The sequence below is a fragment of the Oncorhynchus mykiss genome, chromosome 3 (genome assembly GCF_013265735.2).
Source record: "Oncorhynchus mykiss isolate Arlee chromosome 3, USDA_OmykA_1.1, whole genome shotgun sequence".
NCBI classification, from domain to species: domain Eukaryota; kingdom Metazoa; phylum Chordata; class Actinopteri; order Salmoniformes; family Salmonidae; genus Oncorhynchus; species Oncorhynchus mykiss.
The window spans coordinates 5,821,276-5,842,212 of NC_048567.1; the positions used below are offsets into that span (position 1 = coordinate 5,821,276).

A 20,937-nucleotide genomic window follows, 5' to 3' on the forward strand; every position below is an offset into this window, starting at 1 on the left:
TATTTTCCTGACACCATACTCCGAGGGCCCTCACCTCCTCCCTGTAGGCCGTCTCGTCGTTGTTGGTAATCAAGCCTACCACTGTTGTGTCGTCCGCAAACTTGATGATTGAGTTGGAGGCGTGCGTGGCCACGCAGTCGTGGGTGAACAGGGAGTACAGGAGAGGGCTCAGAACACACCCTTGTGGGGCCCCAGTGTTGAGGATCAGCGGGGAGGAGATGTTGTTGCCTACCCTCACCACCTGGGGGCGGCCCGTCAGGAAGTCCAGTACCCAGTTGCACAGGGCGGGGTCGAGACCCAGGGTCTCGAGCTTGATGACGAGCTTGGAGGGTACTATGGTGTTGAATGCCGAGCTGTAGTCGATGAACAGCATTCTCACATAGGTATTCCTCTTGTCCAGATGGGTTAGGGCAGTGTGCAGTGTGGTTGAGATTGCATCGTCTGTGGACCTATTTGGGCGGTAAGCAAATTGGAGTGGGTCTAGGGTGTCAGGTAGGGTGGAGGTGATATGGTCCTTGACTAGTCTCTCAAAGCACTTCATGATGACGGATGTGAGTGCTACGGGGCGGTAGTCGTTTAGCTCAGTTACCTTAGCTTTCTTGGGAACAGGAACAATGGTGGCCCTCAACAGGTGTTATTAAAATGTAATTCACATGCTATTGTTATTTACACCCAATGTCATCAAAGAAAACCTATGAAACACAACACAGCATTGAGAATGTTGCAATTTTCTTAGACTGGATAGAATGGGCCTATAGCCAGTAAATGAACCAACTACAACTAGGCCCCTGCCATGCAGGACTGTAGTGGAAATAGGAGATTGAACAATCTCCATAAATGGGTCGTGTAGATGGCGCTATAGGACTTGAATTAGCCTATTCCTGAGAGAGGGGCAGGGCATTATTACATTGAGTTTGATGAATAGCAACAAAATGGGCCAATTTGTTCATCTGACCCAAGTTGGCTATTACAGCTAAAACGTCGCATATGCTTTTCTTAATAAGTCATCCTTATTAAATGTGTAAACCATTTCAAAGCCACCAGTGTATTACGAATGACGTTACTGCAGTGTTGTAATTTTCTTCCGGGTTGGGCTGGAGAGGGAGGATGCTTTCATATCGGGATCACAGTCATTGGGTGCGATGCTGCCTCTGGGTGCTCTGCAACCGACAGCCGCCCGACCGACTGCCGCAGGGGCTTTCTGAACCCGAGCCGAGTGCTGCCTACACACACAAGCTACCAGCTCTCATACTCGGCAAAATTGCTCTGCTATCACGTACTGACCTAACCGTGTACGATGTTTTCAATGGACGCCGTTTCGCACGACATTTTTTAAGTCGTAGTTTTCGAACATGGAAATGACCTCTTCTTCTCGGATTATTTTTGGGGTACAACTGTGATCTCTTCATCACACATCGACTGGAGCAGAGTCAGACACTCCATTTGCTAGCGCATGCGAACAACTCGTCTTTGGCAGTTAGCTTGGTAACGTTAGTCGACGTGTCTAGCTTTCTGGATGTTTAGTGTCCATAATACTGGATTTAGTTTTCAGTTGCCCTTGGCATCGAGCTAGTTTTAGATTGGGTATTGTTTTAAACACCATTATCTAGCTAAAGCTGGCTAGCTGCGTGTTATAACAAGCAAGGGAGATTTTGTTCGTCAAAGCACATCTGACTGGTTCGAGATCAGCAGGGGGTTCGTTGGGATACGGAATGCGACTCGCTAAATAACCAAGCCTCGGCTACACAGGAGAAACCACATACATTTCTCCGTTTTCATTCAAAAGGTACGTATTTAAATGTTAGCAAATAATACCCGACATGTATTGCTGGAAAAGTGGTGTTAAATTGTGTTGTTTATGCTAAACCAGTCGGTAATTGAGCTAGCTAATCCATAACCAGCTAGCTGGCAAGCAAGCACTGCCGTTGTCGATGATTGACAGCGTCTGGCCAGGTAACGGTAACTAACGGTCACATGGTCGGCTGGAGGAAGGCTGGAGATGTTGTGTTGGACTGTGTAGACCACGACAGGAAATATATGCCTGTACATGAAAAGCTGCTGTGTAATTTCAATATTCATGCTGTCATCAATTATTCTACTGAACTATGTATTTTACTGTAGCAAGTAAAACATCTAGTCTTTGCTTAAACTGTCCCCAAAATGTTTATTTTCTGTGAGCATTTGGATGGAATGGTCTAACTACTCACAAATGCCCTTGTTATGATGATATATTGCTCTCAATAATGACTTATCACAAAATAGCATTGACCTGAAAGTAAGCCAAGGTTTAGGCCTAGTCACTAACACTTCATATAGCCTATTGTTAGTTGCTCCCCATGTCTGTATTAATGTCAGTAGGCCTACTTAAAATGGTTTGGGTAGCTATCACAGAAATGCAATAAGTAACAGCCCCTATTCCAACCAACTCTAGTATAATGCAATCATCAAAAGTACTAGTGTAACAAATGAACATCTTTACAATAGTAATTACAGCGTTACAACACATGTATAAGAGCAACTAAATATGACTGTATGACTTCTTACCACCAGCTGTGAACTCTGAGTCAGTTGGAGTCGGTCCAGAACGAGGCCTATAACCATGCATGCCTCTCCCAGCTCCAGCTCGTGCTCTACAATAGGCCTGAAGTTGATTACATTTCACGTAACCTAATCCGGATGGGACCTTTTATAGAGGCGCGTTAATGTATGTGGATTCCGGGCCAGAGCAGGTCTATGTGTGTGTGTGTTTCTGTGTGTGAAAGAGAGTGTTTGTCTTTGTATGCGAGCAGAGCGAGCCAGTGAGCGTGCACTCACAGTGCTGTAATTATACATCTGATAGATAAGGAAATGGATTCACAATCAATCCTGTAACTCTCTGGCTGCAGATGAAGATGTAGGGGAATGAAATGAGTCTGTCATGTTTCTCCAGGGGCAGGAAGAGATGGGCATCCATTATTTATACTCTGTGCCTGTGGATGAGGCCCAGGCTCTGTGGCTCTGGCTTGCACAATAGGAGAACATGTGCAGAACAGAGCAGCGCTGGAGGGAAACTATCTGGCCTTATCTGTTAGCATGGGCCCTCGCTACCCAGAGCACAATGTGGCCAGAGGGCATGGATGGCTGTGTACACTGAAACACAACACTGTGTTATTGCTTACAGCAGCAGAGAGCTGAGCTTGGAGTGCCGACTGCAGCTGAACCGCAAAGAGGGAGAGAGAATACAGTTGTCCTTTAGCAACAGTTTAAATGTAATGACAGTTGCACAAGCTCTCTCTTTCTCTCTCTCTCTCTCTCTCTCTCTCTCTCTCTCTCTCTCTCTCTCTCTATCCCTCCCTCCCTCCCTCACACACACACACACACACACACACACACACACACACACACACACCCTTTCTCAAACCATGTGTGACTTCAGGCATTTGAAGTTCAAAGCCCCTCTAAGTCCTCGGTCTGGCGATGTTGTGCCATGTTTTGAATCCCCCCTCAAGTGAGACTGAAAGTTATTGTGTCATGTTTACTACCCTTCTACAGTGGAAATGCTGTGGGTTAGCCAATAGCCAAGCCCTGTTTTAAGGCATTACTGTCCAGCATTCACAGGAAATGAATCATGTTCCTCAATTCAAGGCCGTGGCGTCTGCATGATGTGTTTCCTGTCCTGCTGCGTGTTCAGGTCCAGACCACAGCAGATGTGCTCCCCTATTTGGTGTGTGTGTGTTTCTGAGTCTGTCTGTGTGTTTCTCTAAGAGAGTGGATTTAGTGAGTGTGTGTAGTTTGGAGTTGCTCTGGTGGAACAATAGCTCTATTCTGCGCTGTCTCTCTGGAGGAAGGCAGCGTTGGTTCTCCCTGAGCTGTGCCAGTGAGGCAGGCTCAGACTCAAACTGGGTGACTGGGGTTGGATAGGATTGGGTTTCCCCAGCCACCTGGAGCTCCCAGCACAAGAATGCCATTGTTCCCTCTGGTCCGTGGCCGGAACACAGAACCCTGCAGACTGGGGATGAGGAGTCACCCTGTATCACCTGATATCTAAACCCTGTATCATTATAACTGACCCACAGAGATCTATATCACTGCAGCCTGTAGATTTTAGTCATTTAGCATACGCTCTTATCCGGAGAGACTTAGAGGAGCAATTAGGGTTAATTGCCTTGCTCAAGGGCATCTCGGCAGATTTCACCTAGTCGGCTCAAGGATTCGAACCAGCGACTTTTCAGTTAATGTCCCGCTAGGTTACCTACCAGAATCCCATATTAATAACTCAGACTGACCTTCATCACTGGCCCATGTAGCCTAGGCCTAGTTTATCTCCCTGTGTCGAAGGCTGGGACAGGGAAACAACACTAGGAGTGGGATTAAGTTGGATATTGACGCTGATCCAAGGTCGTGTTGTCTTTTCACATAATGGGTAAAGTTAGGATTTGGGGAAGGCAAGCTGATCCTAGATCTGTGCCTAAGAACAACTTCTGTCCAGAACGGGATGAATTGGATGGTTATCTATTTTATAGTTAGAAGGAAGGAAGGAAGGAAGGAAGAAGGATGTACTGTTGTATTTCCTGTTGATCCCCAGTATTGATCGATGCAACTGACACGACAATGAGATTATCTCAGATGATCGCACCACAACGCTACTGATGTTAGCTAATAAGATGATGTCATAATAACAACAACAGCATCACTCAGACACACATAGGGGGCTATACCTCTGATGGCTATAAGGAAAGCTGCTGCCAGAGAGAAAATTCTCTCTCACCTTCTTTCTCTATCCTTAACTCTTCTATCTCTCTCTCTCTCTCTCTCTCTCTCTCTCTCTCTCTCTCTCTCTCTCCATTGTTTTTTAAACATGACGCGAGCTGCAATTCCTTTTCTAGCTTTCAAATAGGCATGTAGTTCTCCAATCCTCTGCAACTCTTCCCCAGGTCCTTAGTGCACTACTTTCTCTTGTACACTATGTTTTCTGTCAACCTGGTCAAATAATGGTTCATAAAACAACCAAAATATGTTTTATATTTTCCAAAATTGTTTTCTCAGTTATATTTTTCCTGGTTTTAGATTGTTGAGGCTTTTGACTCTCAAAATTACCATTGTTCATAGAGAAACAATGAAATTTGATCTTCTGTTAAATCACATCGAAAAACCTTTTTTTAGGTCTGGAAGAAAACGAACACATTTTTATTTTAGAGTGTAATTCCCCTTTAATTGGCATCTATCAAGTGAGGAATGTGCTGAGGAATGTGCCAGTCTAGCCATGGTTCTGTAAGCTACTGCTGCTGCTCTTTTCATGGTTTGAAGTTTGAAAAGAACAAATAAAAATAGAAATGATATACTTACTCATGATATACTTCTGCCAGGTGAGCCTACTTTGCAGGTAACATTATATCTAGAACGTTTTGGGGAAAGTATTTCAGTCAACCCACAAGATGGTTTTCACATCCACTGGCTACACACAGAGTGATAGACAAACGCCTGCACCACACAGACAGACAGGGGAAATATTGCTGGAAATAAATAGGCAGATATTGTGTTAGGTTTGGCTTTTTAAGCCAATAGTGTCTAACCAGGGGTGGGATGATGTCAATGTTGTGTTGATTAGATAGTAGCTGACTGCTTGCTGTGTCTAATACTTGTGAGATTTGTTAATGACTGTTTGCAGTGGAACATGTGAAAATTGCATGTACTTTCAGAATTGTTTGGCAAGCTACTCATAGGTAGGCTCGCGATTGACCTGTTGGAGACTCCTGGTTTACAGAGACTCATGGTGAAATCTGACTGATGCTGATCAGAACTGTCATTGATTGTAGTGTCACGCCCTGACCTTAGAGAGACGTTTTATTTCTCTATTTGGTGAGGTCAGGATGTGATGTGGGGTGGGCAGTCTATTTTTTGTATGTCTTTGTGTTTGGCCCGAGTGTGGTTCCCAATCAGAGGCAGCTGTCTATCGTTGTCTCTGATTGGGAATCATACTTAGGTAGCCTTTTTTCCACCTATGTTGTGGGATCTTGTTTTTGTACAGCTCTTGTAGCCTACGGAATGGTACGTTCATTTTGGTTTCACTTTGTTATTTTGTTGCTGGTTCTCATTTAAATAAATATGATGACCACAAATTACGTTGCGCCTTGGTCTCCTTCAAACAACGCACGTTACAGAAGATCCCACCACAAAAAGACCAAGCAGCATTTTCTGGAGGAGTGGACATGGGAGGAGATACTGGAAGGCCTGGGTGCAGGTGTAACGGTTTTCCGTATGAGAAGGAGAGTCGGACCAAAATGCGGCGTGTCTATTGCAATCCATGTTTAATGAAGTAACACACTAAACACAAACACTATCAAAACAATAAATTAACGAAAACCGAAACAGCCTATACTTGTGTAACCTAACACAGAACAATGACATCAGGACACTAAGGACAATAAGGACAATCACCCACGACAAACTCAAAGAATATGGCTGCCTAAATATGGTTCCCAATCAGAGACAACGATAAACACCTGCCTCTGATTGAGAACCACTTCAGACAGCCATAGACTTAGCTAGAACACCCCACTAGCTACAATCCCCATACATACACACCACATACAAAAACCCATGCCACACCCTGGCCTGACCAAATAAATAAAGATAAACACAAAATACTTTGACCAGGGTGTGACAGAACCCCCCCCCTAAGGTGCGGACTCCCGAACGCACCTCAAAACAATAGGGAGGGTCCGGGTGGGCGTCTGTCCATGGTGGCGGCTCCGGCGCGGGACGTGGACCCCACTCAATCAATGTCTTAGTCCCTTCTCCTCGCGTCCTTGGATAGTCCACCCTCGCCGCCGACCATGGCCTAGTAGTCCTCACCCAGAACCCCACTGGACTGAGGAGCAGATTGGGACTGAGGGGCAGCTCGGGACTGAGGCAGCTCGGGACTGAGGGGAAGCTCAGGAGTGAGAGGAAGCTCAGGAGTGAGAGGAAGCTCAGGCAGGTTGATGAATCTACCTGGCTGGCTGGTGGTTTCGGCAGATCCTGGCTGACTGGCAGATCTGGAAGAGTCTGGTCGACTGGCAGATCTGGAAGAGTCTGGTCGACTGGCAGATCTGGAAGAGTCTGGTCGACTGGCAGATCTGGAAGAGTCTGGTCGACTGGCAGATCTGGAAGAGTCTGGTCGACTGGCAGATCTGGAAGAGTCTGGTCGACTGGCAGATCTGGAAGAGTCTGGTCGACTGGCAGATCTGGAAGAGTCTGGTCGACTGGCAGATCTGGAAGAGTCTGGTCGACTGGCAGATCTGGAAGAGTCTGGTCGACTGGCAGATCTGGAAGAGTCTGGTCGACTGGCAGATCTGGGAGAGTCTGGTCGACTGGCAGATCTGGGAGAGTCTGGTCGACTGGCAGATCTGGGAGAGTCTGGTCGACTGGCAGATCTGGGAGAGTCTGGTCGACTGGCAGATCTGGGAGAGTCTGGTCGACTGGCAGATCTGGGAGAGTCTGGTCGACTGGCAGATCTGGGAGAGTCTGGTCGACTGGCAGATCTGGGAGAGTCTGGTCGACTGGCAGATCTGGGAGAGTCTGGTCGACTGGCAGCTCTGGCTGCTCCATGCTGACTGGCTGCTCCATGATGACTGGTAGCTCTGGTAGCTCCATGCTGACTGGCTGCTCCATGCTGACTGGCAGCTCTGGCTGCTCCATGCTGACTGGCTGCTCCATGCTGACTGGCAGCATTGGCTGCTCCATGCTGACTGGCTGCTCTGGCTGCTCCATGCTGACTGGCTGCTCCATGCTGACTGGCTGCTCCATGCTGACTGGCGGCCCTGGCTGCTCCATGCTGACTGGCGGCCCTGGCTGCTCCGTGCTGACTGGCGGCCCTGGCTGCTCCATGCTGAATGGCGGCCCTGGCTGCTCCATACTGACTGGCAGCTCTGGCGGCTCCTTGCAGACTGGCAGCTCTGGCGGCATCCTGCAGACAGGCAGCTCTGGCGGCTCCTTGCAGACTGGCAGCTCCTTGCAGACTGGCAGCTCTATGCAGACTGGCAGCTCCATGCAGACTGGCAGCTCCTTGCAGACTGGCAGCTCCTTGCAGACTGGCAGCTCTATGCTAACTGGCAGCTCTATGCTAACTGGCAGCTCTATGCTAACTGGCAGCTCTATGCTAACTGGCAGCTCTATGCTAACTGGCAGCTCTATGCTAACTGGCAGTTCTGAACAGGCGGGAGACTCCGGCAGTGCTGTAGAGAAGGAAGGCTCTAACAGCGCTAAACAGGCGGGAGACTCCGACAGCGCTGGAGAGGAGGAGGGCTCCGACAGCGCTGGACAGGCGAGGCGCACTGTAGGCCTGATGCGTGGTGCTGGCACTGGTGGTACTGGGCCGAGGACACGCACAGGAAGCCTGGTGCGGGGAGCTGCTACCGGAGGGCTGGGGTGTGGAGGTGGCACAGGATGGGTTAGACCGTGAAGGCGTACTGGAGATCTTGAGAGCGGTGCTGGCACAGGACGTGCAAGGCTAGGGAGGTGCACAGGAGGCCTGGTACGTGAGACTGGCACCATCTTCACCAGCCGACTAACACGCACCTCAGGACGAGTATGGAGCGCTGACCCAGGTGCCATCAAATCCCCGACACGCTCCGTCGGGCGAATTCCATGTTTAAAACACCAACACAGCAACTCCCTCATTTCTCTCTCCTCCAATTTCCCCATTAACTCCTTCACAGTCTCTGTTTCGCTCACCCCCAACACCGGCTCTGGTTCTGGTCTCCTCCTTGGCTCCTCACGATAAACAGGGAGAGTTGGCTCAGGTCTGGCTCCTGACTCTGCCACACTCTCCCTGAGCCCCCCCCCAAGAAATTTTTGGGGCTGACTATGGGGCCTCCGTCCGCGCCGCCTTGCTTGCTTCGCAAACTCCATTCTCCTATATCCTTCCGCGCACTGCTCCATCGAATCCCAGGCGGGCTCCGGCACTCTCCCTGGGTCGACCGCCCACCTGTCTATCTCCTCCCAAGAAGTATAGTCCATACTGTACTCCACTTTGGGCTGTTCCTGCCTGTTGACACGCTGCTTGGTCCCTTTGTGGTGGGTGATTCTGTAACGGTTTTCTTGATGTGAAGGAGAGTCGGACCAAAATGCGGCATGTCTATTGCAATCCATGTTTAATGAAGTAACACACTAAACACAAACACTATCAAAACAATAAATTAACGAAAACCGAAACAGCCTATACTTGTGTAACCTAACACAGAACAATGACATCAGGACAATAAGGACAATCACCCACGACAAACTCAAAGAATATGGCTGCCTAAATATGGTTCCCAATCAGAGACAACGATAAACACCTGCCTCTGATTGAGAACCACTTCAGACAGCCATAGACTTAGCTAGAACACCCCACTAGCTACAATCCCCATACATACACACCACATACAAAAACCCATGCCACACCCTGGCCTGACCAAATAAATAAAGATAAACACAAAATACTTTGACCAGGGTGTGACAGCAGGCTGGAGATGATCACCGTCCAAGGGAGGAGATAGAAGCAGCTAGAGCGGAACGGCGAGGATACGAGGAATTAGAGGAACGGCAACTATACAAGGGGTCACGGCACGGAAGCCCGAGAGGCAGCTCCAAAACATTTTTTTGGGGGGGGCACACAGGGAGATTGGCGGAGTCAGGGTTTAGACCTGAGCCAACTCCCCGTGTTTACCGTGGGGCGCGTGTGACTGGTCGGGCGCCGTGTTATGCGGTGATGCGCACCGTGTCTCCAGTGCGTCTGCACAGCCCAGTGCGTCCTGTGCTAGCGCCCCGCATTTGCCGGGCGAAAGTAACCATCCAGCCAGGACGGGTTGTGCCGGCTCTACGCTTGAGACCTCCAGTGCGCCTCCACGGCCCAGTGTATCCGGTGCCTGCTCCACGCACCAGGCTTCCAGTGCATCTCCCCAGTCCGATAAGACCTGTTCCGGTTCCACATACCAGGCCTCCAGTGTGTCTCCCCAGCCTGGTAAGCCCTGTGGCAGCTCCACGCACCAGGCTTCTAGTACGTCTCCTCAGTCCGGTGAGACCTGTCCCGGCTCCAGGAAGGAAGCCTCCAGTGATGATCCATGGCCCGGAGCCTCCAGCGTTGATCCGCTGTCCGGAGCCTCCGGCGACGGTCCCCAGTCCGGGACCTGCGACTAGGGTCCCCAGTCCGGGGCCTGCGGCGAGGGTCCCCGCACCAGAGGCTCTACCAAAGTGGGGGGAGCCAGATGTGGAGCGGGGTCTATGCCCCGAACCGGAGCCGCCGCCAAGGGTAGAGACCCACCCGGACCCTCCTCTATAGGTTCAGGTTTGCGGCCGGGAGTCCGCACCTTTGAGGGGGGGGTACTGTCACGCCCTGACCTTAGAGAGACGTTTTATTTCTCTATTTGGTGAGGTCAGGGTGTGATGTGGGGTGGGCAGTCTATGTAATGCATTTCTTTGTGTTTGGCCCGAGTGTGGTTCCCAATCAGAGGCAGCTGTCTATCGTTGTCTCTGATTGGGAATCATACTTAGGTAGCCTTTTTTCCACCTATGTTGTGGGATCTTGTTTTTGTACAGCTCTTGTAGCCTACGGAATGGTACGTTCGTTTTGGTTTCACTTTGTTATTTTGTTGCTGGTTCTCATTTAAATAAATATGATGACCACAAATTACACTTTGGTCTCCTTCAAACAACGCACGTTACATGTAGACACACACACACACACACACACACACAGCCCTGTTTTACAAGATATTCATATTGAAAGAACAGTTTTGACACAAGGAGGGTTTTTCTTGACTTTGAGGCTAGTCAGGCAAACATCAGCAAATAGCTTAACGATTCTCTATTTGATCAGTCAGTTTATAGCTAATGTACTGTTAAAAACACTCAAATCAAACTGGGTTTTGGATTTCAACATTGACTGACCTTCGGAACAGGAAGATGTCATAAATGAAACACTCTGATTTTATTTTTATCTTCAAAAGGTTCTGAATTTTAGAAGGGCCTTATTTATGAAGATTGTGTCTAGCATCTTTCAGAGACGTCTGTAGCATCTAGGCTACCACAGGCTCTCCATAATCCTAGTGCAGTGTTGATCAGATACATTCACTCTACCAGTCTGCTTCATCATGTTCTTCTCTCTGATCTGATGGTCTGATATAAACTGATATACTGCACACTCCTTACCTGGGAGTTTTTTTTCCGGATGTTTGTCATAGTTAGATCAGATAGCAGAGGCACTGATTTGTAAACTCAGAGTGACCATGGAGAGAGAAGGAGCGAGATACAGAGAGGGGAGTGAGGCAGAGGGGTGGCGTGAGAGAGAGAGCACCATGTTACTGTTTTTGCCTCTCAGGCTTTGTGTGTGTGTGTGTTGTGTGTGTGTCCTCTGGCTGCTCATAGGGTCATATCAGGGATAGAATTGCACGCAGAAGTGGGTCAGGTCAGCCTGTGCCACTGGGGAGCCTTGCCAGCTCCACACACACACACTGAGTACAAAACATTAGGAACTCTTTCCTTGCTCTTTCCATGACATAGACTGACCAGGTGATTCCAGGTGAAACCTATGATCCCTTATTGATGTAATTTGTAAGTCCACTTCAATCGGTGTAGATGAAGATGTTGAGACAGGTTAAAGAATGATGTTTAAGACTGGAGACATACAGTAGAATGTGTATGTGGCCTTTCAGAGGGTGAGTGGGCAAGACAAAATATTTAAGTGCCTTTGAACTAGAACTGCAACGCTGCTGGGTTTTTCACACTCAACAGTTTCCTGTGTGTATGAAGAATGGTCCAGCATCCAAAGAACATCCAGCCAACTTGACACAACTGTGGGAAGCATTGGAGTCAACATGGGCCAGCATCCCTGTGGAACTCTTTCAACACCTTGTAGATCCCACCCCAACAAATTGAGGCTTTTCTGAGGGTGAAGGGGGGTGCAGCTCAATGTTTGGAAGGTGTTCCTTATTCTTTGTACACTCAGTGTAGGTATATATATATATATATATATATACACACAGTGGGGAGAACAAGTATTTGAAACACTGCCGATTTTGCAGGTTTTTCTACTTACAAAGCATGTAGAGGTCTGTAATTTTTATCATAGGTACACTTCAACTGTGAGAGACGGAATCTAAAACAAAAATCCAGAAAATCACATTGTATGATTTTTAAGTAAGGAATTTGCATTTTATTGCATGGCATAAGTATTTGATACATCAGAAAAGCATAACTTAATATTTGGTACCGAATCCTTTGTTTGCAATTACAGAGAATATACGTTTCATGTAGTTCTTGACCAGGTTGCACACACTGCAGCAGCGATTTTGGCCCACTCCTCCATACAGACCCATATCCTTCAGGTTTTGGGGCTGTTGCTGGGCAATACGGACTTTCAGCTCCCTCCAAAGATTTTCTATTGGGTTCAGGTCTGGATATTGGCTAGGCCACTCCAGGACCTTGAGATGCTTCTTACGGAGCCACTCCTTAGTTGCCCTGGCTGTGTGTTTCGGGTCGTTGTCATGCTGGAAGACCCAGCTACGACCCATCTTCAATGCTCTTACTGAGGGAAGGAGGTTGTTGGCCAAGATCTCGCGATACATGGCCCCATCCATCCTCCCCTCAATACGGTGCAGTCGTCCTGTCCCCTTTACAGAAAAGCATCCCCAAAGAATGATGTTTCCACCTCCATGCTTCAAGGTTGGGATGGTGTTCTTGGGGTTGTACTCATCCTTCTTCTTCCTCAACACGGCGAGTGGAGTTTAGACCAAAAAGCTCTATTTTTGTCTCATCAGACCACATGACCTTCTCCCATTCCTCCTCTGGATCATCCAGATGATCATTGGCAAACTTCAGATGGGCCTGGACATGCGCTGGCTTGAGCAGGGGGACCTTGCGTGCGCTGCAGGATTTTAATCCATGACGGCGTAGTGTGTTACTAATGGTTTTCTTTGAGACTGTGGTCCCAGCTCTCTTCAGGTCATTGACCAGGTCCTGCCGTGTAGTTCTGGGCTGATCCCTCACCTTCCTCATGATCATTGATGCCCCACGAGGTGAGATCTTGCATGGAGCCCCAGACCGAGGATGATTGACCGTCATCTTGAACTTCTTCCATTTTCTAATAATTGCACCAACAGTTGTTGCCTTCTCACCAAGCTGCTTGCTTATTGTCCTGTAGCCCATCCCAGCCTTGTGCAGGTCTACAATTGTATCCCTGATGTCCTTACACAGCTCTCTGGTCTTGGCCTTTGTGGAGAGGTTGGAGTCTGTTTGATTAAGTGTGTGGACAGGTGTCTTTTATACAGGTAACGAGTTCAAACAGGTGCAGTTAATACAGGTAATGAGTGGAGAACAGGAGGGCTTCTTAAAGAAAAACTAACAGGTCTGTGAGAGCCGGAATTCTTACTGGTTGGTAGGTTATCAAATACTTATGTCATGCAATAAAATGCAAATTAATTACTTAAAAATCATGCAATGTGATTTTCTGGATTTTTCTCACAGTTGTAGTGTACCTATGATAAAAATTACAGTCCTCTACATGCTTTGTAAGTAGGAAAACCTGCAAAATTGGCAGTGTATCAAATACTTGTTCTCCCCACTGTAATATATATATATAACCACACACACTCTCTCTCTCCTCTCACACACACACACACACACACACACACACACACAGGCAGGAATCACCTATCGCACACTCAACACATACGTTCTGGCTGGGTAGTGTGTCTCTGCTGTGTGAGGTTGATAATTCGCCAAGGCTAACTAACACCATGTGGGAGGGTGTGATGCCACCAAGGAATCACTGTGAGATGACTGTGTGTCTCACCATTTAAGACAGGAGAACCATAAACGTCAGGTTTTACAAACCTTTTTTTACAGCCCTGATTGGTCATCTGTAGCTCAGTAGGTAGAGCATGGTGCTTGCAATGCCAGGATAGTGAATTCCATGTATGCACACATTACTTTAAATTGCTTCAGATTGAAGCATTTGGTAAATGTAACTTTTTTTATTTTGTGTGTGTCAGTGTCCGCCCGCCTGAGCCCCACCCAGGGGCACCAAGATGCTGTATTGAACCAAGAGCTCGCCCCGCCTATGCAATAGTTTTCTATAGTCAAGAGTTCACATGATGTTAGTCATGTTTTCCATTCTAGTAAAGCCTCTCAGTTACTTCCTCTCATATATGCTGTAATAGAACGCAGGAACCACTCAGAGCTCTCAAGGGAGTGTAGAAGTCAGGAACCACTCAGAGCTCTAAAGGGAGTGTAGAAGTCAGGAACCACTCAGAGCTCTAAAGGGAGTGTAGAAGTCAGGAACCACTCAGAGCTCTAAAGGAAGTATGGAAGTCAGGAACCACTCAGAGCTCTCTAAGGAGTGTAGAAGTCAGGAACCACTCAGAGCTCTAAAGGGAGTGTAGAAGTCAGGAACCACTCAGAGCTCTAAAGGAAGTATGGAAGTCAGAAACCACTCAGAGCTCTAAAGGAAGTATGGAAGTCAGAAACCACTCAGAGCTCTAAAGGAAGTATGGAAGTCAGAAACCACTGAGCTCTAAAGGGAGTGTAAAGCCTCGTGATGTTTATGGTGCTCCTCTCTTAAATGGTGGAATATAATGTTTATGATGGAGAGACTCAGGACATAATGGTAGACTAGTGGTTCATGTTTAGGGTGAGGTCAGACAGAAGATGACAGTGTGTACTATGTACCAGTCAGATGGACAGTGTTTCTAGTCTAATGTTTCTCTCTGGGTTTCCCAGAGCCTCAAGACAAGCTGTTCCCCCTTTTATCCAAAATGACTGATTCAGTTCTTCATCCAGTTTTTCTGCAGTTTGTTTTTCAGCTGTTTGTGTTGTTCTGCAGATTAGTATTCAGATGATGTTGTGCCAGATATCCTCCGGTCCTCTCTGCCTCCTAATAGACATAGAGGCAGAGCCTCCAGTGTCCTCAACAGTGAGGACACTGGGCCTAGTTTCGCCCCCCTCCCCTCCTGACAATGTGTGCTGGGGTCGTGTGTATGTGTACGTGTGTATGTGTGGTTGTGTACGTGTGTCAGGGTTTCTGTTAACTGGCTTTTGTCCAGGAAAAAAATAGAAAAGTTGATTAAATAAAGTTGCCGCAGGCAAGAATAATAATATAATTTTTAAAAAACATTGCGAAATAATGCTTTTTAGCCGATTCATTGATGGGAAATAGTGTAATTATTCCCATCCTCAAGGCAATCAAACAAGCGAACTGCTGGTACAGGGACATGGTGGAGTCGCAATTCAACCGCTCAGTATGTGGCAGGGTCTACAGGAAATCACGGGCTACAAAACAAAAACAGCCACGTCACGGATACCGACGTCATGCTTCCAGACAAACTAAACACCTTCTTTGCCCACTTTGAGGATAATACAGTGCCACCGTCTCGGCCCGCTAACAAAGTCTGTGCCCTCAAAAACATATATTTATCTTGTTTCAGTCTTGGGGAGCGAGCTATATCTGTTCCTGTTGATCAGGCAACAGCTGGAGTTTTCACAAGAGGCTGTGTTTACATCGAAGATGCCATTGGCTGCCTTCATCACGAGGAGTGTTTATGGGAGTTCTGATTGATTCCAAGTTTAACAGTTGGGCAAATTTGTGTTGAAATATTTTTTATGAGAAAATGTGCAGGAATTGAAGGTGCCAACAAATGTTATAGTCATCATAAAATAGTTTTACAGTCGTATATAAAAAATCATCTCCTCCCTCGACTGGGCTTCGGCCCACCACCCTATGTGTGCCTCTCCTTCAGCATCTGTTTTAGTATGAGATACGACCCCCACAGGAAAGGCCTGGTTTCCATGGTGTCCCCCCCTCAGAGGAAATGTAATGTGTCCAAATTCTGCTGACTCATTGAGTCAATCACTCACACACACACACACACACACACACACACACACACGTCTCCAATCACAAGAGTCTTCAGTCTGTCTGTCTGTCTGTGAATGATTGAGTATGTCTCTGTGTGTCTGTCTGCTTTGTGAGTGAGTGTGTTTCATTGTCATGTGTGCTGTGCGTATGGTGTGTGTGTGTGTTGGCTGAGTGCCCCAGTCAGAGCAGAGCTGGTTAAGTCAGGAAGGCCTGGAGTAGACAGGATTTAGAGAGATAACTGGGAGCAGAGCAGTACTACTCCACTCACCCTACAGACCAACAGAGGATAGCTTTCTATTGGACTGGCCTATTGTGGCCTAGCTTTCCCTTTCACAGTGGCTCACATCTTTTTCACATGTCTGTTATTTCACCCAGCCCACTGTTGTGTGAGGGGATGAGAGATGGGGAGACCGAGAGAGTAGAGAGACCCCTTCCCCTCTCTCTTTCACTCTTTCCTTCTCTCTCTCTCTCCTTCTGATAAGCATATCTACCCTCAGCCGCTGGGCTAGAGAACAACAGGCCCATTGTGTGTGTGTGTGTGTGTGTGTGTGTGTGTGTGTGTGTGTGTGTGTGTGTGTGTGTGATCAGTGGCAACCTGCCTCATGTGGGTCAGCAGCCACAGATCAGAATGACTTTTCTGGATGTCTCAATTCTGCTCCCACTAGTGTTGGGAGGAGTTAGAACGGACCACTAGTGTTGGGAGGAGTTAGAACGGACCTCTAGTGTTGGGAGGAGTTAGAACGGACCTCTAGTGTTGGGAGGAGTTAGAACGGACCTCTAGTGTTGGGAGGAGTTAGAACAGACCTCTAGTGTTGGGAGGAGTTAGAACGGACCTCTAGTGTTGGGAGGAGTTATAACAGACCTCTAGTGTTGGGAGGAGTTAGAACAGACCTCTAGTGTTGGGAGGAGTTAGAACAGACCTCTAGTGTTGGGAGGAGTTAGAACAGACCTCTAGTGTTGGGAGGAGTTAGAACAGACCTCTAGTGTTGGGAGGAGTTAGAACGGACCTCTAGTGTTGGGAGGAGTTAGAACGGACCTCTAGTGTTGGGAGGAGTTAGAACGGACCTCTAGTGTTGGGAGGAATTAGAACAGACCTCTAGTGTTGGGAGGAGTTAGAACAGACCTCTAGTGTTGGGAGGAGTTAGAACGGACCACTAGTGTTGGGAGGAGTTAGAACAGACCTCTAGTGTTGGGAGGAGTTAGAACAGACCTCTAGTGTTGGGAGGAGTTAGAACGGACCTCTAGTGTTGGGAGGAGTTAGAACGGACCACTAGTGTTGGGAGGAGTTAGAACGGACCACTAGTGTTGGGAGGAGTTAGAACGGACCTCTAGTGTTGGGAGGAGTTAGAACAGACCTCTAGTGTTGGGAGGAGTTAGAACAGACCTCTAGTGTTGGGAGGAGTTAGAACGGAAAACTAGTGTTGGGAGGAGTTAGAACGGACCTCTAGTGTTGGGAGGAGTTAGAACAGACCTCTAGTGTTGGGAGGAGTTAGAACGGACCTCTAGTGTTGGGAGGAGTTAGAACAGACCTCTAGTGTTGGGAGGAGTTAGAACAGACCTCTAGTGTTGGGAGGAGTTAGAACGGACCTCTAGTGTTGGGAGGAGTTAGAACAGACCTCTAGTGTTGGAAGGAGTTAGAACAGATCTCTAGTGTTGGAAGGAGTTAGAACAGATCTCTAGTGTTGGGAGGAGTTAGAACAGACCTCTAGTGTTGGGAGGAGTTAGAACAGACCTCTAGTGTTGGGAGGAGTTAGAACAGACCTCTAGTGTTGAGAGGAGTTAGAACAGACCTCTAGTGTTGGAAGGAGTTAGAACAGACCTCTAGTGTTGGAAGGAGTTAGAACAGACCTCTAGTGTTGGGAGGAGTTAGAACAGACCTCTAGTGTTGGGAGGAGTTAGAACGGACCTCTAGTGTTGGGAGGAGTTAGAACGGACCTCTAGTGTTGGGAGGAGTTAGAACGGACCTCTAGTGTTGGGAGGAGTTAGAACGGACCTCTAGTGTTGGGAGGAGTTAGAACGGACCTCTAGTGTTGGGAGGAGTTAGAACGGACCTCTAGTGTTGGGAGGAGTTAGAACGGACCTCTAGTGTTGGGAGGAGTTAGAACAGACCTCTAGTGTTGAGAGGAGTTAGAACAGACCTCTAGTGTTGGGAGGAGTTAGAACAGACCTCTAGTGTTGGGAGGAGTTAGAACGGACCACTAGTGTTGGGAGGAGTTAGAACGGACCTCTAGTGTTGGGAGGAGTTAGAACGGACCTCTAGTGTTGGGAGGAGTTAGAACGGACCTCTAGTGTTGGGAGGAGTTAGAACAGATCTCTAGTGTTGGAAGGAGTTAGAACAGATCTCTAGTGTTGGGAGGAGTTAGAACAGACCTCTAGTGTTGGGAGGAGTTAGAACAGACCTCTAGTGTTGGGAGGAGTTAGAACAGACCTCTAGTGTTGGGAGGAGTTAGAACGGACCTCTAGTGTTGGGAGGAGTTAGAACGGACCTCTAGTGTTGGGAGGAGTTAGAACGGACCTCTAGTGTTGGGAGGAGTTAGAACGGACCTCTAGTGTTGGGAGGAGTTAGAACGGACCTCTAGTGTTGGGAGGAGTTAGAACGGACCTCTAGTGTTGGGAGGAGTTAGAACGGACCTCTAGTGTTGGGAGGAGTTAGAACAGACCTCTTGGCCTACACTGTCGAATACCAATATCACACTTCTACAATTACAATACCAAGACTGTGTGTGTGTGTGTGTGTTAAGCTTTGTGCACTGTGTGAAGAAGTGCTAAATGTAATATTGATATAGTTCTCATTTGCATTGCTACTGGTGCTGGCCCAGGTTAGGTTTGTGTGTGTGTGTGTGTGTGTGTGTGCATGTGATTGTGCGTGACTGTGTGTGACTGTGTGTCTGTGCCTAGTCAATGATAGTTACATTTTACAGCAACCAACAGTCTATTGAGTGGCTCATTTATTACTCCTACTATATCGGTGTAGCGTCTGTAGTGAGAGAGGATGGAGGGCTGGGGGGTTGCAGACAGACAGACAGACAAAGCAGTTGTGCGTTTCTGTGTGTGTTTGTGTAAAACCATATCCCAGGGTGTATCAACCTGTCCCATGGCTTCTGGCCTTTTACTGGAAGAGGAAGCGAGTGTGGTCATGTGACCAAAAATATTCAACATTTTCCCGCGTGAGTCATTTGGCTGGGAATGCCAACCCAGCTGGGATTGAGAACGTTGGGAATGTCATGCTGGCATCAGAAACATGAGGAAAATTAGAAATGTTCGGAAGAAGAGAATAGGAAAGGAGATCAGAGGGGATATGAAGAGAGGGGATGAGAGGAGAAGAGAATAGGAAAGGAGATCAGAGGGGATATGAAGAGAGGGGATGAGAGGAGAAGAATCCCAGAGCCGACTAGGGGAAAGATCTGTCGATGTGCCCTTGTGCAAGGCACTTAACCCTAATTGCTGCGAAGTCGCTCTGGATAAGAGTGTCTGCTAAATGAAAAATGAGAAGAGGGGATGAGAGAGGGGGTGAAGGGGAGAGGGGATGAGAGGAGAGAATAAGATGATAGGAGGAGAGGGGATAAGAGGAAAGGAGATAAGGGGGGAGAATGAGTTGGAGGGGAGAGAGCGAGAGGGATTAATACATCTGGACTGTTACTACAGGATATAACCTACTGTAGCTAGAGGACAAGAGATCTGGACTGTGACTACAGGATATAACCTACTGTAGCTAGAGGACAAGAGATCTGGACTGTGACTACAGGATATAACCTACTGTAGCTAGAGGACAAGAGATCTGGACTGTGACTGCAGGATATAACCTACTGTAGCTAGAGGACAAGAGATCTGGACTGTGACTACAGGATATAACCTACTGTAGCTAGAGGACAAGAGATCTGGACTGTGGCTACAGGATATAACCTACTGTAGCTAGATTACAAGAGATCTGGACTGTCACTAGCTACAGTTGGTTATATCCTGTAGAGGACAAGATATCTGGACGGTGTTGGTTTGTGTAGGTGGACTGGTGTACATGTAGGCCCAGGTCTGTCAATGTGGTTTCAGTGTCTATGTTGTTCCTTTTCCTCTGCTCAGCAGTCACCACTCTCTGTAAACAGGAAGCAGCTCAAACAGCTCCTCAACCCTCAAACAGCTCCCCAAACAGCTCCTCAATCCTCAAACAGCTCCTCAAACAGCTCCTCAACCCTCAAACAGCTCCTCAAACAGCTCCTCAATCCTCAAACAGCTCCTCAAACAGCTCCTCCATCCTCAAACAGCTCCTCAAACAGCTCCTCAATCCTCAAACAGCTCCTTCGTTGCTGCTGGAGTGAAACATGCTTTTATAAGCTCAATCATTGCACAACAATTCAAAATGCAATCGCGTGTTAAAAACTGTTTTTATGGCCATAATTAAAAAGAGCTACTATTTTATTTTTTTTTACTGGTAATTAAAGCGTGCTTCCCATTCGCTAATCAAGTGCTGTTGCATCTTTAGAGCTCCTGTCTTTCTACATTTCATGTGACAGATATTTTCATCTCTGTCACATCAAACCTCTCGTATATATGCGTTGCACTGTTTTCCCGCTAACTCCATTATTGAACGAACATTCGCACGTAACCTACTGCCTTGTGCGCATTGATGCGCTTATGATGTGTAGAAATAATAGTTTATAAACATTATACGCTAAACGTTCTGATCTGTTTCATCAGCCTCATTGCTTTTTAAAGTTTTGTTTGTGTATCCTAGACCTACTGGTTGTATGGCTTTGGGATCTATCGTCCCACAACTGTCCCAGAGTCTGTTTTGAAAAGGCTATTTATTTTGTTGCACCAATAGAATAGGTCAACTTTTCTACTATGGGTGATTGTAGATTGACAGGCTAGTGATAATCGTTACTGGTCTTGTTGACCGAGGAAAAGTAAATGTGGACAGTTATTCTAACATCTTCAAATTAGTATCAGAATTTGATAGGAAGGACAGACGCTGTGTCATCCTGGAGTTGCATGTTCTGTTAAGATGAATTAACATAATGTGATTTCTGTCATCCTGAGCACTGTGGGTGTACGCCCTCATCAGGTTAAATTACTTAAATGTCTGGAAA

General features: G+C 47.3%; 1 protein-coding gene across 1 annotated transcript in view; it reads left to right on the top strand.

Annotated features, from left to right (window-relative positions):
• Nucleotides 1-1,115: 1,115 nt before the first annotated feature.
• The window catches only part of LOC110508149 (polypeptide N-acetylgalactosaminyltransferase 1), a 73,143-nt gene continuing 53,321 nt past the window's right edge, over nt 1,116-20,937 (top strand). The window contains exon 1 of the mRNA XM_036966815.1: nt 1,116-1,786. The gene's annotated coding sequence lies outside the window, so the exon portion shown is untranslated. The remainder of the gene's footprint in view (nt 1,787-20,937) is intronic.